This window comes from Castor canadensis, chromosome 6 (genome assembly GCF_047511655.1).
Source record: "Castor canadensis chromosome 6, mCasCan1.hap1v2, whole genome shotgun sequence".
Taxonomy (NCBI): domain Eukaryota; kingdom Metazoa; phylum Chordata; class Mammalia; order Rodentia; family Castoridae; genus Castor; species Castor canadensis.
In genome coordinates this window covers 171,763,077-171,781,217 of record NC_133391.1, presented here as the reverse complement: position 1 = coordinate 171,781,217, position 18,141 = coordinate 171,763,077, and the positions used below count along the sequence as shown (strand labels likewise).

At 38.2% G+C, this 18,141-nt stretch overlaps 1 protein-coding gene across 5 annotated transcripts in view; it reads left to right on the top strand.

Annotated features, from left to right (window-relative positions):
* The window catches only part of Adcy2 (adenylate cyclase 2), a 370,478-nt gene that overhangs the window by 54,128 nt on the left and 298,209 nt on the right, over positions 1-18,141 (top strand). The gene's annotated exons all lie outside the window — the stretch shown is intronic.

Sequence of the window (18,141 nt, the reverse complement as noted above, 5' to 3'; positions counted from 1 at the left end):
TTGGGCAAGTGCTTACAATGATTACTTTTCTCATGCAGTACTGAGGATTGAACCTAAGCGGACACTCTACCACTCAAACTATGCTCCCCGCCCTTTTGTTTTTATTTTGTTTTCAAGACTGCTACCTTTTCTGGGCTGGCCTCGAATTCCTGATCTTCCTGCTATCACCTACTGAGTAGCTGATATCACAGGCAGGTGCCACCACACCCCGCCCTGTGACTACTTTGAATGTTCTTTTCAGCTGTATTGTATTTTTGTCTAAGTGAAGTTCTCAAGATATTCCTCCCAAGTTTTCTTGTTGTAAGCTTGTTGTAGGGGCTATGAAATATTATTTTAATTTTTATTCTTAGAGTCCAGACTTGTTTGTACATAGCAACTAATATCTGCACAGCATTTTCTATATGGGCAGCCCATCTTAAATTCCTTACTTATGCTAACACCTTATTCCATTAGGCAGCTCTAATGGGAAAGGGGATGCTATTTTCCCCTTCTCAGGAGAGGCTGGGTTACAGAGGCCAAAACCACATGTCCAGTTCATGGTAGCCCATGCTTTTGAGGCTGTCAAGACAGTGCTAGATCTATGCCTCTAACCACTGTACTACACTTCCTCTCAACACAGGGTTTGGAAGATGGGGGGGAAATACCAAAGTTCCAGATAGCCACAGCCTGCTTACTAGAGCCCATGATTTAAGGTGGCTGAAAAACTTACTCATGAATTTTCTCTGATCCATACTTTCTAGGTAAAAATATAAATGATAAACTCTGTACCATCTGAGGTTAAATAAGGGCTCAGCTATGTTTAAGACATGAGGAATATAAGTCAGTTGCCCAAAGGTCAGCCAAAGAGCGGAACAACCAGGCAGCTAACCTAGACAGGCTTGGAGCTTCTGCTCTCCACTGCTTGCACATGTTGCCTTTCAAGAGAACAAAAACAAGTAGGTGTGTGACCTCAGGGAAGCAGAACCCTGGGATCTAAACAGCCCCATAGTGCCAGCCAACACTCGCCTTTGCTTAAGCCTCTTCTGCCCCAATGTTTCTGGGCAGTCCCCCTTTCTCCACCTGAGGCATTGCACCCAGGGTGCTGAGAGCTCAGGAGCTTTTGGCTCTCACATCCTGCACTTACGGTCCCTGTAGCCTTGGACCAGTGCACTATTTTGTGTGTAAATGCTGCTCAAGTGTCAACTGTCCTTCAAATGATAGCCTTGAAAGTATCCTCAGGTTTCTGCTTCTGGAAAGAATTCTGTTATTTGGCAGTGTTTCCTGATGAATGATTTTTGCTTTCATTGGAGAAGGGAGAAATAATTTATATCATCCTCCTAACAAAAATAAAATTGAGTTCAAAAGAACCATTTCATTTTTATATCCTATTGGATTAATAACTCCTTGAGAGGACTGTGTCTTACTCCTGTCTCTCAGTCACTCAGCACTTGTGATGGAATAAATCATTCCTTCACAGACATGTCCTAATGCTGTTTGTTATGGATGTTGGGGAATGGTATTTCGAACATTTGTCATGGTTTTATAATTGGTTACATGGTAGTGCCAATTGCTGCAGAGAAGTCTAGGTAGAAACAAGTGCAGATTTATTAACATAGTGTCAGTTTATGAGAAGAAAAGGAAATTGAGAAGCACAGTTCTATAAAAGGATGACTGAATAAACTTCTCGTTTCACTTAAATATTACAAAAATGTATTTGCATCTGGTGATCTGTGGACTATTGCTGGCTATTGTAATGGTTATGGTTGTCTTTTAGAAGAATGAAAAAGATAAACAGTTTATGCAAGTTTATACAGTCTCAGTTTAACCAGAAACAGGCCTGAACCTAAACACAAATAAGTACTTTAGTAGCCTTTGAAGAATGAACTGAGAAGGATCAAGTCTGGTGACATGGAATAATGTTGGAACTAAAGAAGGAGACTGGACATGAGTCCTACAGTAAGGAAGTGTGGTGTTAAATCTGAATCCAGGACCCTTTTGCTCTTAGGAATGTCAGGAAGCTAGGACATGGCTAGGATAGGGCATTTCCAATGAAAAGATGCTTCGTGGATTGGTCACTCAGCTTTTCACTGCTGTAACAAAATGCTAGAGTCACATTACCTTATAGAGAAAGAGGTTTACCTAGTTCACAGTTTTGGAGGCTATAAATCCACACAGCATGGAGCAGCCTCTGGCAAAGGTTCATTGGCTACATCCCATCATAGTGAGAACACCTGTGCATCTCTAGGAGTTTCTCTCCTTCTCCATAGAAAGCCACTGTTATCCAATCATGGACCTCCTTATCTAATCTTTTCACTCATCAAAGGCCCCATCTGTAAATACCATGGTGGAACTAAGTTTCCACTCTCCTGTTACCATTAACATAAGGCTGAGGATTAAACTCCTGCAAGAAGTTTTTTATTTTATTTTATTTTATTTTTTTGGTGGGGGGGAGGGCAGGGGAAAGTTTGTAAATAATATTCAAACCATAGCAGTAGAAGAGGAATAATGCATTCTTTAAATAATTTTGGCAGACTTTTGTCCATTTGACAGCTAAATGATATGTTAAATGTATTCACTTCTATGGACTTTCAAAGTGTGGTTTGTGACTGCTTTTTGACTTTTATGCAGGGTTTTTATTTTTCTTTTTTGGCTATTAAAATGGCTTCTTGTGAAAAACAATATTATGTCACCAATAACAAGTGTGTTAATTGAAGCAGGAAAAGGTCGAGGGGATGGCATCTGGAGAATTGTTGCTCTGAGTTGTCATGTTACCGCTAAACCTAAATCCTTCTGACTTTCTGTCAAGTCTAGAAGTGAGCACAGAGCAAGGACTAGAAGCCAGGAATTTATACTGCACTGTGCGAACTCTGCTACTTTGTGACTTCAGGCTGAACATTTGAGCTCCTCGTGTCTTAGACAGGAAAAACATTGGAAACTAGATACTAAAATGACTGTTTAAATAAATAACACCTTCCAAATCGTTTGGGTACTTCATGTCCAGGAAAGGTTACATAACTTTTAAATAGCCATGTAACATATGTCAAAACTGAATCAGCCATGGTATTTAACCAGCCCATGCTGACCCCACAAGGTGCAGGCAGAAGTGGGGCAAAACCACCTTCTAAGTGGCTGCTTTCATGAGTTAATTTGCATTTTTTGAGAATTTTAACAAATAACATTCATTTATTTCCCAGTTATTTTTGCTTTTGAAGAAAAAGTAGAACCCACACAAGAGCAGAGTTTTTAAAAAATTAAAAAGACCAAATAGCCAACCAAACATTCATAAATTCTATTAATTTTTGGATGTTTGGATGTGGTTGTTTTTGCTTTGTATGTATGTGTATATGTACTACAGTTTATACACTTATAAAATAAGTCTCAAAATTATTACAGCACAGAATTAATATTTGATTTACAATAGGTGGTAATCTTAAGGATGTTCTTCTAACACAGACAGCTATGTGTTGTTCTGTCTTATGTGTTACAACTTAATGGTTTATTTTTGTGGGTCACCTGCATGGCTTAGTCTTTTACACTATCATAAATCCTCCCATGGATATATAACCCAGATAATTTTGCAGAATAAAAAAATCCTGAAGGTGCGCTTTGAAGGAGAAAGATTGCTTATTTTATGAAGCTTGAACAATAATTGCAGTTCATCCTGTGTTGATGTCTGACCACTCAAATCCTGGCTCATTGTGCTGTCATGTTCCTTTGCCTGTTCTTTCCAGTTTTCTCTCCTTGGATCACTTCAGAAACGTTTGTCCCTAAATTCCTTTATAAGTTTTATTGGAATTCCATCATAGCTGAAAATGAATTTGGGAAAAACAACTGCTTCCTATAATAATACAGTGTACATTTTTAATATTTTAATTACCAAGTTCATTTCCCCTGACTTGGTAAGACTCTCATTTCATACTTTCTGTGAATTTACATTCTGTTTATTTTCTACTCTGTATCATTTTTGCTATTTGCGTGAGGAAATTTTAATCAAACTTTATTTGCTGTTAATTATATGTACATATATATATACATACATACATAAAACTCACACATGTACATATAATTAACCTCCTATACATTTTAAGTAAGTTGCCAATTTAACTACTGATTTTAATAGTTGTTTCCTTCTTTTGTTTAATCTAAAAAATATAATTCTTCATTCGCCTTTGATAGCTGCATCTTATCATTTTTTTCTCCTCCATTGCTCTGACTAGAACAACTACTGTGGTACTAACGTCGTGTAGCATTGGTAGGCGAGAGTCTGCCGAATGTGACTAGGATAGTTGCTGATTGTAATTTCATGCAAAGCCTCGTTAGTGTGCTATTTTCTTTTTCATGACTCACTTTTGATTTCTGCATACTTTTAGCTTCTCTCTTTTTATATTTGGTACAGGTTTTTTTCATCATTTTTATCCCTTGTTTCATAGCATTTTTGACAGCAGGGTTCTGTGTGATCTTTCAATGTCACATTTATCTATCTGCTAGGTAATATTTACATATCACACAGTGATTTCCTAAACCTTCGCTACTGATTTCTAGTTGTGCTTAGTCAGAGAACACGCTTTGCATACTTGGTTTCAATATTTGAGGTTTATTTTATGGCCCAGAATGTATTCCATTTTGATGAAATTCCAGGGGTAATTGAAAAGAATATGTATTCTATTTTTTCAGGATGGAATGTTCTATGATCAATTAGGGCAAGTTGGTTGATAGTGTTTTCAGTATATTTTACTCATTGATTTTCTGTGAACTTATTTATTGCAAAGAGAGACATGTTGAAGTTGCCAATTATAATTCAGTTTATTTATTTTGATACAAGTAGATAGTTTCTGCTTCATGAAAGCTGTTGTGAAGTACATGTATTTTTCAGTTTTTTATTCCTTCTTCAGGAATCAACCCCATTCTCATTCTATATTGTCCTTTGTTTTTGATTAAATTCCTTTTTCTGAAGTGTACTAAGTCTGGTAAAATATAGCCACTCTAGTTGTCTTTCAGTTAGGATTCAAGTGGAATACGTCTTCTATTTTTTAATGTGTAGCCTGAGTCTTTCTATTTAAGTTGGATTTCTTATATACAGCATAGTGTTGAACACTACTTTTTATACAAACTATCTATGTCTTTAAGTTAGTGAGATTAACAATTTATTTTTACATAATTATTGATAAAGTTGGATGAGTGTCTACTATTGTACTAGCTGATTACTGCTTGAGTTTTTTTGTCATTTAAGAATCTTTATCTGCCAAGAATGGTACTGCATGCCTATATTCCCAGCTATTTGAGAGGCTGAGGCAGGAAGATTGTGAGTTCAAACTCAGTCTGGACTACAAAGTGAGACCCCCAGCTCTTGTAAAATAATGATATAAGTAAAAATAAAATAAAAGCATTTATCTGCCTGCTTTTGGATTGAATAGTTTATGATTTTGTGTTTATCTTCGATACTGCCTTATTGTTTTTATCTGTTAAGGATTTTTAGTGGGTACCCTTAACCACAGTTTACCTCCAAATAATATTATATTAGTACACATGAATTGAAGGCATCTGTTACAGTGTACTTACAGTTCCTCCTGCTCACTTTTGGTGATGCTATTTTTCAAATATCTTACTTTTACATATGCTACAAATCCACAATACATCGCTACTATTTTTCCTTGATAAAATAATTCATATGATAGCTGGCCGTGTTGCTATGTGGCCAGAACCCCAGTTGTGTGGGTGGCAGAGGCAGGAGGATTGAGGTTAACCTGGGTTAAGGGTAGCATGAGATCCCACCTCAAAAACAAAAGGCCTGGGCTCACTACTCCAGTGGTAGAGTGTTTGCCTAATATGCATGAGGCCATGAGTTCAATTCCCAGGACTACAGTAAACAAATAAAAAATTATAAAAAGTTTTAAAAGTTTTTACTGTTGTGCTGGGTAGGGGTACAGTGGTTCTTACAATATATCAAACATGTCATTTTGCAAATACTGTGTACACACCTATGTGAATGAAAAAAATGAGACCTGTTGAAACCATTCCAGGAATAATAGGGGGGGTTAAGAGAATGGTTGAGGGGGTGAATTCAAGTATAAAATGTCTATAATGGTAATATTGTGCTTTATGTTTACATATTTTACATTTATTTTGATGTTTTCTGAAGATCTCATTTGATTACACAGGAGCAGTTTCTATAGGATAGCTCTAATAATGATGGGTTTTTATTTATCTGAGAAAGATGTCTAGTTTTTCCTTTAACTTAAGAGGCATTTTCTTACATATAGTTTCTGCTTTGAGTTTTTCTCTTTCTGCATTTTAAAGATGTCTTTCCATTGCTTATAGCCTCGCATAGTTTCTCAGGAAAAGTCAGTGAAAGTTTGTATCTTTGTGCCTTCCTGTATCATGTGGAAGCCTTCTCTCTGTTTCTGGGTTTCAATAGCTTTGAAATGATTTGTCAAGATTTTTATATTTTATGTTTCCAGCTTGGTCTTCTCTGAGGCTATTGTTTGGATCTCTGATTTGACACATTTCATTATTTGTGGAAAATGTCTCTGCTATGATTTCATCTGTCCTATTCTTGCTCTGTTTTCCTTGTAGGATTCTGAACACACCTTAGGATGCCTGATATTGGAGCACAGTTCTGGGGTGTGCTTTCTGATTTTTCTCTTTCTTCTACTTTGGCTCAAATGTGACTAATTCTGTTCCCCATGTTCAGTTTCACTGATTCATATCTATGCTTCCTTAGGCTAAAGTGCTAAGGCTATTTCACTCTGCTTTCACATGTTTATTTCCAGACTTTCTATGTTATTCTTGCTTATGGTTCCTGAAATTCTCCATACTTCCATGCATATTCTGTAATTTTTATCCTGGAGTCTTTCATATATTCATCACAGATGTTTTAAATTCTCTTTCTGCCTCAGATTGCATAATTATTTTTTGGTGGTACTGGGGTTTGAACTCAGGGCTTTGCACTTTCTAGACAGGTACTCTATCACTTGAGCCATGTCTGTAGCCTGGGAGACATTAGATTGAATATCAGACTGTATGATAGAACAACAGAGACAGAGGTAGATTGAATTTGTGCTTAGAGGTGATCAAGTAGTGTCTCCTTCCACTTGGCCATTAGAGAGGAGGGCTGAGTTAGTTCTCTGAGGAGTAGTTCTGGATTTGGGTTGCCTTGCAGTACACCATTGGCTTCTAGTCCTCTAGCTTTAGCTTGTCTTTCAGGTGTGTTCTGATTTCTTGGTGAATGGGTTTTTCTGTTCCCCCCACAGCTTTAGGTCTTTTCTGTGTGCCTCCTTCCAAGAGAAGGCCTATCTGTAATCTCTTGCCTTTCCTGCAGTGCCATGCCATAACTTTCTTCATTACCCATCACTTGCCAATCTGATAATGGGAATTGGGATGTCCCTGCTGTACACATCCTGCCTCAGTATCAGTTCTCTGTTACTCACTTACCTGTCTATTTTGTGGATTTGTTCATCATTCATTCATTCACTGGGCATGTACCAGGTCAGAAACAGAGCTTTTGGTATAAAAATATAAGGTGATGTGGACAGAGATAACCCTGCTTTCATGATCTGCTTACATTTGGTAAAAATGTCAACCAAATGCCTAAGAAAATAGAGACAACACTACAAAGGAGGTTAATAAGTGCTGCTAGGGGGGGTTTACCAAGAAGGATTTGTTATTGAGAGGTATAGTGGACAGTCTCTCCTTGAAGAGATCAAGCCCACAAGCTGAAAAGAAATCATGCTGATAAAGTTGGAGTTGCAGCAATCTTGAGAGGTATTTGAGAAAAACTGGGGTAAGGGGGAATACAGAGTGGGACTGCAACAGGCTTTAATAAAAGCCTGAGTCTAGAGGAAGAGGCCTCCTGAAGTGAGGTGGAGAAATAAGCAGGCTGGGTGGATATTGGGGCTTGTCAGGGCCTAAGGTCCCAGATCTGCACAGCTGGTTAATTGAAAAAGACTGTGTATCAACTGTGGTCCTACTAAGAAGAAGGTAAACTCAATAAGTGTTAATGAAGGTGGTTTGCAGGGTTCCCTGGGCAAGTTTAAGAGGAAATAACCCAGGTGGTGAGACGTCTAGGCTGGCTAAAATGGGAAGCTGTTATTGGCTGAGCCTGAAAGGGGATGAGGAGAGTGGTCTTGGATTCGGGGCAGGAGATCCAGGTCCCTCCCACTTCCTACCTGCCCTCCCACTGAGAAACACCTCTAGGAGCTAGCACAGAAATGAGCCCACTGATCAGTTCTTCTGGGCCGTAGAGGAGAAGGCTGGAGGGTGGAAGTGCTCAGAACCACACATGGCTGCTCACAGCAGTCAGGAGAAGGGAGAAGGTGGGGTGTCAAATGATAGTGCTGGAGAGTGATGATCTCAAGATGTGTTTTTAAGGCAGAGCAAGCAGGACTTGTAGGTGAGATGTGAGGAGAGAGGCAGAGCCAGCAATGACTCCCAGACTTTTTCCTGGGGTGGAGGCCAGTACTGTTCTTCAAGAGAGGAAGACAGTGGCAGGATCGGCTGAGAGAAGAATCTGCAGCGATGTATCAAAGACCTGAAGTCAGAGGAAGCTTTGAGATGCCAAGCACAGATGCAGAGCAGGAAGTTATCTTTCTAATGTATGCGTGCCTCTAATCTGTCTCCTCACATGTAAATAGTGTGTAAATGAGAAAAGGCTTCTGAAGTTCACTGCTCTTATGTTTATTTCCACTTCCTCTCTACTATAGTGGCCTATAAAAGCAGTAGGACCATTTCACAGTAAAAGATTTGATGTTTCCTCCAAAAAGTTACATGAAAAGAGCCAGACCACATCAGGATGCAGACGACATTAAACTGCTGCCTAGAAAACAGAAAAGCTATTTCATAGCTCTAATCCCATAGTTCTAATCCCAGCCTAATTTCTTACATGCCTTCACTATTTACTTTGGTGCATTCTCTATATAATTTCCAAATTCTCAGTTAAAAATTAAACACATGGAATAGTGGATTCACTGATGTTCTATTTCCTGAATTTTCAGCCTAGAGTTGTGGCTAATTTAGAAACACAGGTTCTTTTCTCTGGGTTGCTGTCTAGTGAGCTGTTAGTCACAAAGCAGGTGCCAGAAGGTCCATACCTGGCAGCCGAACTTCACTACCCAGGCTCCTACCCAGCATCTTCACTGTGTGCCAGACACAGCAGGGTCTGTTCATGGAGGCACTGCCATTTTTACTTTCAATGGATTTTAAAGATCTGGCCTCATATGGTCTTCAGTTTGCATATTTCTGTCTTTTTAGATAAAGTACCAATGTACCATTGGTGGCCTTAGAACTGAAACCAGTCTCTGTGTGAAATCAATGTCTCTGTATGGCGACCAAGTCCGTTGTCTTTGTCAAACCAAGGTGCTACTTGAAACATCAGTGATCGATTCAAATAAAGCAACAGAAACATTTAGTTATATCAATTATATGCATGTACCCTGGCAGGCAGCAATGACTTGTGAGTGGGTATTACTGAGAATTGAAGGGCACCTTCACATTTTTTGCTTCAATCTTTTACCCCATGTGGTGCTTGGAAAGCTAAAATAACCAGAAAGAATTACTTGACTAGAATATAAGTGACAGTGGTGCAGTATCTTTGCACATTTGTATGGTTGCTTCATTACTATCACAGATGGCTGTTTCTCTCCTCTCTGGCCAATAACCAGCATCTGCTATTGGAGTAGCATCTAAGGAAATAGCGATCCACCCTTTTCCATTCATTTCTCATAGTAATTTCATTTATGTTTATGTATGTTTAAGCATATATGAATGTGTACAAATATAATATTAATAATTATAGAATATATTTATACCTACCAGGATCTCAAATATTTATTGCATAAACAATATGACTTGATTGCTCAATAAATGGTTCCTGAGCTATTTGAATGAAAATGAAAACACATATGATATTACTGTTTTGTCAGCTAATGGTTTATGGTAAGGCTAATCTTTCAAAGCACACAAAGGCACCTCTGTTTGTACAGGGTTATTAAACACAACACACACTGATGATGTTGTCTTAAAGGAAGGGTCCCTAGTCTGAAATAAATTTGGTACTAAAACTGTTTATTTTGCACTGATGACACAGTAGAGTGACTCAAAGGGATGATGGATTTTGTTGTCACACTAGGGGTGAGAGTAAAATATTAAATCTCTTTAGATGAACATTGCTGCTTTTTAAATGACCAAGACTGAGGATAACAATATTCCACTTTTCCTAAGAGTGTGGATGTTTTTAACTTGATATTTTAGGGTGTCATTTATAATAGTGAAATGCTGACATGTTTTAGAATTAGTTGGACCTGATGCCATTCGGTATTTATGTTTCATTTTGTGAATGCATGATTTTTATATCTTACATAATTTCAGGGGTTGGGTGATTACAACTTAGCAGATACCATGACTAGACTTAGGATGTATCATTGAGCTATCCTTGGAATCTGAAGCCAGTGGTCATATGTTTGGTTCTTAAATATATTTCTTGTGTTGGTGACTTTAGGGATCCACATGGAGCATGAAGACATATAAAACAAAAACCAGAAGTGTAAATTTTTCAAAGGACATATTGAAGAAGAGTGATGAGATTATAAATAAGTCATGGTGCTATAGGTATATTAGATTGGCATATTCTTTACTATTCAGGTGCTTGGATTATGAGGTTATTTACTCATGTATAAAAATAAAGCTACCACTTCAAGAGTCATCTAATTTTAACAACTATCTCACAGCTTAGTGAATCTGTTCCATCCGTATCACGTACTGTGTTTAATTACAGGATGGGGCAATCACTTTAGGACGTTCATTTCAAATGAAGTTCTATGAGCCATGACTTAAGGTGAATTATTATGGCTCTAAGTCTCTCAATTGTGTACTTTTCCTTCTGGTTCAGAAATGTGTAAGATTTGAATTCGCAAATAGTACTGACATACCAGAAGGCCAGGATCGAAGAATCTACAGTTTGTGTTACTCCTTGAGAGAATGCTGAAGCTTTTCAATGACTGAAAATATACTGCTACCTTTAAAAGAAAATTGAATTCCATTTGAGGAATAACCATTTGCATTGGTGTGTCAAGTTAGCCTTAGCCAGAATACTGAAAACATTTCATTTCATGAGTATCATGCAAAGTGTGAGAGCGCTGTCAACTATGTAGGGTAATGAGTTTTAAAAGCTCCCTTACAGCGAGGCAGTCTGTTTCTGACAGGACCTCCAACTTGATATGTTTGGAGCCCAGGGAAGTGACAAGGGCTGTATGTGCTGGAGGAAGGTGCTGAAGGTGGAGGGGAGCTAATATTTCAGATTTGCTGCCATGTTGGGCCTGCCTCCTGCTTCCTGGGACCCCTGTAGAGCTGACTGTCTCCTTACTCCACCTCTTCCTTCTACAGTGAGCACCTCCTACTTCATCTTTTCCACTCCAAATCCTGATCAGTACACAAGGTGCAGTTCAGTTGTTTCATTCTCGCAAGTGTCACTGGTCTGTAGTTGTCTATTTCTTAATTAATAGCAACAGTTAGTAATAACTAATAACAACTAATAACATCATTTACACATTACTGGAAATTTCACATTATTAACACCAATAAACTTTGGTAGAACAGATTTTTTTTATAAATATGCATGTTTACTTATTTTTTTTTGATTCAGTGTTTTTTTTTTATTGTTGTGCTGGGTGGAGGTTCATTGTGGCATTTACAAAGGTTCTTACAACTTATCAAATATATCATACTTGAATTCACCCCCTCCACCATTCTCCTTTATCTCCTCCTTCCCCCATTCCTGGAATAGTTTCAACAGGTATCTTTTTTCCATTTGCATTCATGTGTTTGCACCATATTCACTCTTACACCCACTCCCCACCTCCTTCCCCCTCACACTGGTATCAACCCCCTCAGACAGGACTTGTTCCGCCCTCCTGTTCTCTGATTTTGCAAAAGAAGGAAGAGCAAAATGACATTTTTGCTGTTTTAGATAGTTACACAGGGAGTTTCTTTGTGGCACTTCCATGTCCACATGTGTTATAGCCAATTTGGTTCATCCCCTCTATTTTTCTTCTTTCTGCTTTAGTCCCTTTCTTATGGTTGTTTCAACCAGTTTAAAAATTCTATATTCATTCTCATGTAGAGCGTATATCAACCATATTCACCTTAACTTTCTTCTTTTACCGCCCCCCCTCATGTGTGGCCTTTCTTTAATTTAACCTGGTTTGCATAATATTGCTGCATTTGTATTGGGTCTGACTGCATTCCACATATGAGAGGAAACATGCAGCTTGTGGCTTTCTGAATCTGTTTAACTTCACTTAAAGATGATGTTCTCTAGTTCCACTCATTTACCTGCAAATGACAAAATTTCATTCTTCTTATAGCTGAATAAAATTCCATTGTGTATATATATATATATATATATATATATATATATATATATATATATATATATTACATATTCTTAATTCGTTCATCAATAGTGGGGCATCTTGGCTGTTTCCATAGTTTAGCTATTCTGAACAGTGCTGCAATAAGCATGGGTGTGCAGGTGCCTCTATTGTAACCTGACTTATGTTCCTTCAGGTATATTCCTAAGAGTAAAATTGCTGGATCATATAGCAGTACTAATTTTAGGTTTTTGAGGAGCCTTCATGCTGTTTTCTATAGTGGTTGTACTAATTTACATTCCCACCAGCAGTATATGAAGGTTCCTTTTTCTCCACATCCCAGCTAACATTTGTTTATGTTCTTGATGATGGCCATTCTAACAGGAGTGAGGCAGAATCTTATGGTTTTGATTTGCATCTCCTGTATGGCGAGGGATGGTGAGCATTTCTTCATGTGTTTTTTAGTCACTTGGATTTCTTCCTTTGAGAAATCTCTATTCAGTTCTTTTGCCCATGTCTTCATTGGGTTATTGAACTTTGGGGAGTTTAGTTTTTTGAGCTCCCTGTATATTCTGGTTATCAAACCCTTGTCAGATGTATAGCTGGCAATGATTTTCTCCTGTTCTGTGGACAGCCTCTTCCATTTAGAGACCATTTCTTTTTTTGTGCAGAAAATTTTAATTTCATGTAGTCTCATTTTTCAATCCTTTCTCTTAGCTGCTGAGCCATTTGAGTGATAGAACAGATTTCATCTTTTGTGCCACCATGCCAGGCTAGATATTTTCTTTTTATAGGTAAGGAAACTCATGTTCCAAGAAGTTAAATGATACTCCTATAGGAGTATCATTTTTCACCTATGTGTTCATGGATGAAATAGTCTTCCTCTTGACAAAATATAACTTTGAATCAATTGTAGTGCCCTATACTTATATTCTACTTACATGATACTAGATTGAAAACATAACTTAATGTTTGCAGAGGTCTTCCAAGTGACCAGTTAAAAAATATGCAATGTTCATGATTTATTTAAAATCTAAAGATACCTAATTATAAAATGAATTAGGGGGCAATATAACTTACAGAATGTGCAAAATTGCAATTTGTAGAAATAAACTTTCTTACCAATGCACATCACCTTTACAAAGAAAATAATGAGATTGTTTCAATGTACCTATTAGCCTCAAAGAAGTATCGAAATGGCTGGGGATGTAGTTCAGTGGTTGAGCCTTGCCAGACATGTGCAAGGCCCTGAGTTCAATCCCTAACACCTCAATTAGTGAAATAAATAAGTAAATTCAATTAAAGTAGCCTAGATAGCATCTTGCTGTGGAGGGCCAGAGCTTCGTCCCCCTTCCTGGAACTGCCCAGAAAGTAACTGCTTTCCAGGGAGGTTTAGTCCTCTGGCCTCTCCTTCTCCCTCCTCACTCCAGTTGACAACCTTGCTGCCTGGTTGCTTCACTGGAAAGTTTTAAGCAATCTGAAACTTTTTAAACAGCTTCTACCACCACCTCAACATACATAGACTGATTTGCTATCTTCCTTCTCTTGTGAACTGTGACTTGCTGTGGATCTCCATTTTTTAGCCAATTCTCAAGTATTCTTAGCTACCCGGGGGTTCATTTAAGCAGTTGTTCATTTTGTCTTCTGCATCCCCCAAATTTTCTTTTCTGCCAGGTCTTTTCCTTCAGCCCACTTCCTTGTTATTTCTTATGAGTTCAAAATCACAAAACTACTGACACCATTTCCCATAAATAGTCATCTCATTCTTCTCTGTCCATTTATAACAGAAAATGTTTTCTGTGCTTTCCGACCTCAAATTGCCCTGGACCCCATGCAGGTCCAAAGTGGATGAGATCAGTGAGGAAGTAGTCAGAGGAGAACAGAGGTCCACAGACAGCTCATTTGACTGAAAACTGCTCTTATCAATGTCGTCTGGTGAAATCATTAACAACTTATATGCTAATTTCTGAATCTTGTGGTTACTCTCAGCCTTCTTTTACCTCCTTTTACAGTAGATCCCTTTCTCCCTCTGAAACATGGATAGGTAGTCATCTAAAAGAAAGATATGCAATAAATAATTTTAAAAATAAGCTACCATTGGGAAAAGTACTTGAAAGTTAATCAAATGTCAAAAAAAATAATTTTCTTGACATATAGAGTATTTCCTCAGTTTGATAAAAAGATCAACCCACCATGAAAGGTACAAAGTCAAAATGTAAAAATGTATTATATTTTTCATGTAATACATGAAAAAATTAAGCTCATTCTCACCAATAATGAAGGAATTCAAGCTAACATCTCAGGGATATAACAATTTTAAGTAGAATTATAGTACATAAAAGAAAGAGCATGCATGTATATTGCCCATGGAGGGTAGGGGTGCTGCATGTGTGTGGATGGAGTTTGGCAAATTTTTCCTTATGTCTTAAAATGTGCATTTCTTTTGATATATTGGTTCCACATCTGGTGAACTATTTTAAGAACATAATTACATAAACATGCAAAAAAAAAGTCCCTGAGTCTTTGTAGAAGCATTCCACTGTAGAGAAATGCTAGATTTTTGAAAGATTGTGGTGCATTAATAATCATTAGAATATGGAAGTTTATTAACATTGTGCTTGTGATACATCAATACAGAATAATACGCATAGTACAATTTCATTTTTTGTTCATCTTAGAACAAAAGATAGAAGGATAAATACCCAAATGATAACAGGAGTGACCAATGGGTATGAGTATCAGAGATATTGATATTAATATTCTCCCTCATTTCAAGCATCTATATTTTCTTTAATGAATACTTGTTATTAGGAAAATAATAAATCGCATAAGCACACACTATTACTCATTAAGGAAGTTATATAATCAAAGTTCTAGGTGTAAATTACAAAGTGAAAATATGTGTAATTTTGTTCATTAAGAACACATAAGATGTGGGACATCTAGTGAGTTACTTGGTTGTCTCCAGGGCTTATCTCTAATTATGGTGCTATTGTACATTTTTAAAAATTTCCTTGAAATATTAGTAGCTAAATTTTATACCCATACATAAATATATACACATATATGAATATGCACACACATTTGCATATTTTAATGCTTATATGTGTAGGAATTAGCTCATATACATACATTCATCCATATGCATACATTCTACTATCCACCGCACAGCAATGCTTGGGTTAACAACAGACAGCATATCACGGTAGTCCCACAAAGTTAATGAAGCTGAAAGGCCCTATTGCTTAGTGACATCAAAGTCGTCTTAAGGATAACACTGCATATGTCATATGAGATACTCATGTATTTCACACCATGCTCGTATGAATAAACTTAATATGCTGTTGGCCACATAAAAGTATAGCACATTAAGTAGACCCAGTATCTCATGCTTTAAAATAATAATCGCTATGTTACTAGGCTACTATTTATTGTACTATACTTTTAAATCATTATTTAGAGTATATTCCTATTCATGAAAAGTTTATTATAAAATAGTATTCTGTGTTCTGTCAGCAGGCTCATCCATCTCATGTTTTCCAGTTACATGGATGTGTCAAGGCCATGTCGCCTAACTGATCTGTATATGAGGTGTGCCTGCCTGTACTCTGTGGTGTTGACAGAAACACATGTTTCTCAGATGGAATCTACCATTAAGAGTTGCATGGCCATACACATGTGTTTATTTGAGTCTTCTGGCACATTCTGATACTTGGTTTACAAACTTTCTGTGTGAGTTTTCCAAAGTTATTTTTAAAATGAATTATAAGAGAAGTTTAAAAAAAGAAAAAAGCTTTTGTGGTAAAAGCTGAGAGTTTCAGACAATATTTGGGGAAGGGCAGCACCCACTGCTTGCAGCAGCTGGCAGCCATGTGAGCAATTGCGAACATTTCTGACACCTCCAGGCAGATTGTTACTGTGGAAACAGACCTTGCTTTGTGAAAATGGGGTGGTATGTCTGCATAATCATGCTTAGATTTACCTCCTTCAACACAACAACAACAATTCCTTGCCTCCATGATTTCCCACATTTTAAAGAAGTTTTACAAAACATATTGACCTTGGAGCACATACTACCATTGGAACTGACAACATTGAGATATAATGTTAGATATGAGCTCTGATTAAGAGTTGTTACTTAGAGGAGACCCAGAGGAAAAGCAAGTCAAGATTCTTGAGCTCAGGGTTCTTTGACAGGACCAGTTACTAGAAGGGAATAGCCTGGGTGTCCTGCATTGTGTGGAAGATGATATGCCTCTGATGACTAGATACTATGAGAAGCAGGGGCCATGATGACCAGGAAAGTCTGCCTGTTCTTTAGGGTGTATTAAAAAGATGATATGGATGACACCATGGACATGGGATTGAGGAAGACATCATGGCACTGAAGCAGCTGTCTCTGAAGTCAGACAGCTGTCCACCCATGGTTAGTCTTGGTCTATAGACTCCAGACTTGCAGACCCTCACGGACCCGTGCCTGCCCACGTACAGTGCCCAGATGGTACTGGCTGCTCTTCCCCAGCTCTGCATCTGAGTCTTGCTTCTCATCCTGTAGTGGATTGCAGCCATCTCTCAGCAGCCTTCTCTAGAAAGTCCTCCCATGATAATCACGGCCACACACAACTGTGAAGAACCATGTTTATGTCCCAATGTTGTTTGTGCTCTCAATGTACTGTTTTCTTCTCAGAGACTCATCATGGACTGATTATCTGGTCTTTGTATATTACTTGTTTGGAGAAAAGTAATTACTTGTTTGGGCCAGAGGCTTCCTGAAGGCAGAAGCAGCCTCTTCTGCTACCCTAGCCTGGAAAACTCTTAGAGGGTCACATATTATGGGCTATAAGGAGACATGTAGGGCCTGCTCCCTGTGCACAGCTCCCAGAGAGCACATTTGTATTGTTCAATGTCCAAGCAGGTTGTTCCCCAGGAAGTCAGAATCTTCATTCCCATTTTTCTAAGAAGACATTTAGAAATGTCTTTCCTGAGGTCATAGTGCTGGGAGAGAATAAGGAATATATCATCTGTGATGAGAATAACCCACCCAGTGTGAAATCATTTTAATTGGTCATTTTTTAGCCATAATCTTAATTGATTTCCAGCTTTTATTTCAAGAGTGAAATATGCATTCTTATGTGACAAACAGGCTATTTGTTTATATATGCTTTTATTGGAAAGCTGCAAGTGGTATGGGTGTGGGTGTGTTTTGTATATACAAAACACTTCATTAAAGATTGGTTTTTAGAATTTGAGTTCCTACTAAAAGGAGAGAAAAAAAAAGCACTGAGATATTAATAAGTGAGTCTGTAGTTCCTTAAGGTAATCCAGGTGGTCTTGCCAGGATTTCTGTAAGGTACATGAGTTTGTGGGATCACTGCATCCCTCGCTCCCAGGGTTCTGTTGGGGATACACTGTGCCCCCATCCCATCATGTTCCTGAGGACAGGTTTTCTCCTGCTTAGCTCCCATTGGGATTTCTGCTCTGGCAAGCCTGCTCTGAGCAGTGCCTTTCTCTCACTCACTGTCATGGAGAGTCATGGAGAGTCTGTGGCACAGAGCACCAGTGGAGCACGCTCAAGTGGGAAGTTAGGTTCCTGCAGTCCTGTGGAGGATCCTCCCAAACCCTTCTCAGGAATCTTGGTCATCCTTTCCCACAGACCCTGTCTCCATTTTCTGGGATCCTAAGGCCCCCCTTTCCAGGTGACCCACAGCACAAAGATTCCTGGGAGTGTTGAATCTCCCTAGTCTCTTCAGTAAACTCACTGATGAGCCAGACTTGATTGTGAAACCCCAAAGAGGTCCAT